This window comes from Erinaceus europaeus, chromosome 13 (genome assembly GCF_950295315.1).
Source record: "Erinaceus europaeus chromosome 13, mEriEur2.1, whole genome shotgun sequence".
Classification (NCBI taxonomy): Eukaryota; Metazoa; Chordata; class Mammalia; order Eulipotyphla; family Erinaceidae; genus Erinaceus; species Erinaceus europaeus.
In genome coordinates, this window is record NC_080174.1 from 62,319,980 (window position 1) to 62,325,979 (window position 6,000).

Genomic DNA, 6,000 nt, shown 5'->3' on the forward strand with positions numbered 1-6,000 from the left:
TTAACACAAGGGGGAGAGGGGGAGACAGAGAGAGGATGAGAGAGCACCAGAGCATCATCTGGCACATGGGATGATGGGGATCAAATTTAGGACTTCTTGTTTCTGAAGCTTAGCACTCTGCTCACTGCGCCACCTCCTGGACCCAGCAGTAGTTTTTTTTTTTTTTTTTTTTCCCCGGCAGTAGATTCTTGAAGGAGTTTGGAGTTTATCCTGAGTGCAATTTGAAACCACCATGGGGTTTCAAATGAGCTGTGATGTTTGGGGTTTTGTTTTCATGAAGTCTGTCTGTAGTATGTACAATAAATTGAAGGAGGGAAAAATAGAGACAAGGGATATTTGGAAGAAAGAATAGGATGCCAAAATGAAGTAACTGTTTCAGGTCTGTGCTTGTTGACTAGAGATTTCACTGTAAAAAGTAGGAAGGTTGGAAGAAGGTTAAGAACACAATTTTAAGGGTTGCACCCAGTTGAGCACGCACATTATTATGCACAAGGACCTGGCTCAAGCCCCCACTCCCCACCTGCAGGAGGGAAGCTTTGAGAATGATGAAGCAGGTCTGCAGGTGTCTGTCTTTCTCCTCTATCTTCCCTTCCCTCTCAATTTCTCTCTTCTCTATTAAAAAAAAGGGGGGGAGTCGGGCTGTAGCGCAGCGGGTTAAGCGCAGGTGGCGCAAAGCACAAGGACTGGCATAAGGATCCCGGTTCGAACCCCGGCTCCCCACCTGCAGGGGAGTCGCTTCACAGGCGGTGAAGCAGGTCTGCAGGTGTCTATCTTTCTCTCCTCCTCTCTGTCTTCCCCTCCTTTCTCCATTTCTCTCTGTCCTATCCAACAACGACGACAACAACAATAATAACTACAACAATAAAACAACAAGGGTAACAAAAGGGAATAAATAAATAAAATTAATATTTTTTTTAAAAGTCTTTTAAAAAAGGGGGGGTAGTACAAGCACTAAGCCCCAGTACTCTACATTCTAGGGGCTGGGCTGTGGCGCACTGAGTACAGATGTTTTCATGTGCAAGAACCTGGATTCAAGTCCCTAGTCCCCTCCTCCAGGGGGCAAGCTTCATGAGTGGTGAAGCAGTGCTGTAGGTGTCTCTCTCCCTATCTCTCATCTCTATGTCCTATCAAAAAATAATAAATAAATATTAAAACACACACATTCAGGCAGCTTAAGAGGTGCCACAAAGGTGGATAAAGTGTTGAACTTAAAACCATGGGGTCCAGGGAGTCTGGCGGTAGCTTAGCGGGTTAAGCGCAGGTGGCGCAAAGCTCAAGGACTGGTTTAAGGATCCCGATTCGAGCCCCCGGCTCCCCACCTGCAGGGGAGTCGCTTCATAGGTGGTGAAGCAGGTCTGCAGGTGTCTATCTTTCCCTCCCCCTCTCTGTCTTCCCTCTTCTGTCCATTTCTCTCTGTCGTATCCAATGACGATGACATCAACAACAATAATAACTACAACAACAATAAAAAACAACAAGGAAAACAAATAAATAAATATTAAAAAAAAAACAAAAACCATGGGTTCCGGAGTTGAGTTTGATCCCTGGCATTGCATATGCCAGCGTGATGTTCTGGTTCTCTCATAAATAATTTTTTTTTTTTTAAGTGGCGGGTATCGGGCGGTAGCGCAGCGGGTTACCAGCAGGTGGCACGAAGTACAAGGACTGACTTAAAGATCTCGGTAGGAGCCCCTGGCTCCCCACCTGCAGGGGAGTTGCTTCACAGGCGGTGAAGCAGGTCTGTGGGTGTCTTTCTCTCCCCTTGTCTTCCCCTCCTCTCTCCATTTCTCTCTGTCCTAACAACGAAAACAATAATAATTACAAATAATAACAATAAAAAGAGAAAATAAAACTAAAATAAATTATAAAAAAAAATATTCTGGAGGGCGGGGCAGTGGCACACCTGGTTAAGTTCACATAGTACTAAGTGCAAAGATCCTGGTTAAAGTCCCTGGCCCCCCACCTGCAGAGGGTACGCTTCACAGGTGGTAAAGCAGTGTCTCTTTCTTTTTTTTTTTCTTTCTTTCTTTTTTTTTTTTTTTTTTTTGCCTTCACTGGGGCTCGGTGCCTGCACTACAAATCCACTGCTCCTGTGGCCATTTTTTTAAAAGATTTTATTTACTAGTGAGAAAGATAGGAGGAAAGAGAAAGAACCAGACATCACTCTGGCACATGTGCTGCTGGGGATCGAACTCAGGACCTCATGCTTGAGAGTCCAAAGCTTTATCACTGCGCCACCTCCTGGACCACTTCTTTTTTGCCTCCAGGGTTATTGCTGGGGCTCAGTGCCTGCACCATGAATCCACTGCTCCCGGAGGCCATCCCCCCCCCCTTTTGTTGCCCTTGTTGTTACAGCCTTGTTGTGATTATTATTGTTGATGTCATTTGTTGTTGGAAAGGACAGAGAGAAATGGAGAGAGAAGGGGAAGACAGAGAGGGGGAGGGAAAGATCGACATCTGCAGACCTGCTTCACCGCCTGTGAAGCTACTCCCCTGCAGGTGGGGAGCAACAGCTCGAACTGGGATCCTCCCACCGGTCCTTGCGCTTTGCAGCACGTGCGCTTAACCCGCTGCGCTACCGCCTGACCCCCACCACTTTTTTTTTTTTTGCATAGGACAGAGAGAAATTGAGAGGGATGGGGAAGACAGAGAGGGAGAGAGAAAGATAGACACCTACAGACCTGCTTATCACTTGTGAAGCAAACCCCCTCCCCCCTGCATGTGGGGAGCCAGGAGCTCGAACTGGGACCCTTGTGTGGGTCCTTACATTTATGTACTATGTGCATTTAACCCGGTGCACTACCACCCAGCCTCCTCTCTTCCCTTCTGTATCTCCTCCTCCGTTCTCAACTTTTCCCCAAATTTATTTCCTGTCAAATAAAATGGAAAAAATGGCCACCAGAAGCAGTGGATTTATATGGCTAGCACTGAGCCCCAGCAATAATCCTGGAGGAAAACAAGTTCCTAGAACTGTGTCCAAAACTTGTCTTTGGGGGACCAGAAGGTAGCTTACTCAGTATTTCAAGAAGTGGGCCACCACATAGGAGCACTACACAAAGGAGAAGCTATGACATCTATCCTGTCTCCGTGTCTCTCACCCTCTATCTAAAAAAGAAAGAGGAGAAGGAACTAGGGAGTCGGGTGGTAGTGCAGCAAGTTAGGTGCATGTGGCGCAAAGCGCAAGGACCGGAGTAAGGATCCTGGTTCGAGCCCCAGCTCCCCACCTGCCAGGGAGTAGCTTCACAGGCGGTGAAGCAGGTCTAGGTGTCTATCTTTCTCTCTCCTTCTCTGTCCTCCCCCTCCTCTCTCCATTTCTCTCTGTCCTATCCAACAATGATGACATCAGTAACAACAATAATAGCTACAATTTTTAAAAAAGACAAGGCAACAAAAGGGAAAGTGAACAAATATTTAAAAATATATTTTAAAAAAGGAACAAGGTGACCAGGTGGTGGCACACCTGGTAGAGTGCACACATAGTGTGCAAGGACTAGGTTCAAGCCCCCAGTCTCCATCTACAGAGGAGAAGGTTCACAAGCACAGGAGCAGTGCTGTAGGTCTCTCTCTATCTCTATTACTCTTCCCTTTCAATTTTTCTTTGTCTCTATCAATAAAGGGGAAAAAAGGTTAAATAAATAAATTGTTACCAGGAACAGTGGATTCACAATACAGGCACCAAGTCCTAGCAATAACCCTTGGTTAACAAGGCTCTAGGTCTTACTCATTGAGCCTCATTCATCAAGCCTCAGATTTTGTTTATTGACCCTCACCTCTCTTCAGTCCTTCCATGCATTCTTCTACCCCAATCAAAGTACCCACATTTGTTGCCTAAATAGTTCTAACCATAGCAGCTGCAACCTGCCCTCTTTTACCTCTTCCATCAACACTAGTCAGTCAGTGATCTATCAGAAAGGCTTGTCTAGGCAATCCCACTTAAAATCCTTCAGTGTCTCTCTCAGGACAAAGTTAATGCTCTTTTGTATAGCACTCAAGGAAGAGCCTTTATAATTTCACTAGCCTATTTATTGCCTTGATGAGAGAATCCCCCAGTTCCACATGAAACTGATGGATATCCTGGGACACACTGGACCAGTCCCCACTTCCCTACCTTTATTCATGCTTCTGCCTCAGCTGAGAAAGCTCTGTGCCAGGTTAGAGTCATTCAGAAAAGAAATACCACACAGCTCATAAAAACAGGTTAGTTTAAGAATTTTGAGCAGTCCAGGATGTGGTACAATGGAAGAAGCATTTAACTCTTTAAGTGTAAGGTCCAGATTTTTTTTTTTTTTTTCCCTCCAGGGTTATCGCTGGAGCTCAATGCCTGCACTACGAATCCACTGCTCGAGGTGGCCATTTTTTTTCCATTGTTGTTGTTGCTGTTATTGTTGTTACTGCTATTGATGTTGCTACTGTTGTTGGAAAAAAACAGAGAAATTGAGAGAGAAGGGGTAGAGAGAGAGGGAGAGAAAAAAACACCTACAGACCTGCTTCACCACTTGTGAAGCGACCCCCTTGCAGGTGGGGAGCTGGGGACTCGAACCAGAATCCTTGCAGGGGTCCTTTTACTTTGCACGATGTGCACTCAACCCGGTGCACTATCACCTGGCCTCAGGTTCAGAATTTAATCTCCAGCATTGCATGTGCCAGAATGATGCTCTAGTTCTCTTTCTTTCCTCTTCCTCTCTCATTAATAAATAAAAATCTTTAAAAATAAGTTAATACAAGGGGTGGGCAACACAGAACTTTGGTGGTGGGTGCAGTGTGGAACTACAGCCCTGTAATCTTTTTATAATTTATTTATTTTCCCTTTTGTTGCCCTTATTGTTATTTATTGTTGTTGTAGTTATTATTGTTGTTGTTATTGATGTTGTCATTGTTAGATAGGACAGAGAGAAATGGAGAGAGAAGGGGAAGACAGAGATGGGGAGAGAAAGACACCTGCAGACCTGCTTCACCGCTTGTGAGGTGACTCCCTTGCAGGTGGGATGCTGGGGGCAGGAACAGGGATCCTTATTCGGGTCCTTGTGCTTTGGGCCACATGTGCTTAACCTGCTGCACTACCACCCAACTCCCAGCCCTATAATCTTATAATCTTGCTCTTCTGTTGTTGCTGTTGTTAATTTTTTTATTTCTTTATTGGGGAACTAATGTTTTACATTCAACAGTAAATACAATAGTTTGTACATGCATAACATTCCCCAGTTTCCCATTTAACAATACAACCCCCACTAGGTCTTCTGTCATCCTTCTTGGACCTGTAGTCATTTACTTTGGTGCGATACACCAATACGATTTCAGGTTCTACTTTTTTTTTTTTTTTTATTCTTCTGATCTTGTTTTTCAACTTCTGCCTGAGAGTGAGATCATCCCATATTCATCCTTCTGCTTCTGACTTATTTCACTTAACATGAATTTTTCAAGGTCCATTCAAGATCGGCTGAAAACGGTGAAGTCACCATTTTTTACAGCAGAGTAGTATTCTATTGTGTATATATATCACAACTTGCTCAGCCACTCATCTGTTGTTGGACACCTGGGTTGATTCCAGGTTTTGGCTATTGCAAATTGTGCTGCCAAGAACATATGTGTACACAGATCTTTTTGGATGGATGTGTTGGGTTCCTTAGGATATATCCCCAGGAGAAGAATTGCAGGATCATAGGGTAGATCCATGTCTAGCCTTCTGAGAGTTCTCCAGACTGTTCTCCACAGAGGTTGGACCAATTTGCATTCCCACCAGCAGTGTAGGAGGGTTCCTTTGAGCCCACACCCTCTCCAGCATTTTTTGCTGTTACCTTTTCTGATGTATGACATTCTCACAGGAGTGAAGTGGTATCTCATTGTTGTCTTGATTTGCATTTCTCTGACAATCAGAGACCTGGAGCATTTTTTCATGTGTTTCTCAGCCTTTTGGATCTCTTCTGTGGTGAATATTCTATTCCTGCCCTCTCCCCATTTTTGGATGGGGTTATTTGTTGTCTTGTTGTTGAGTTTGGCAAG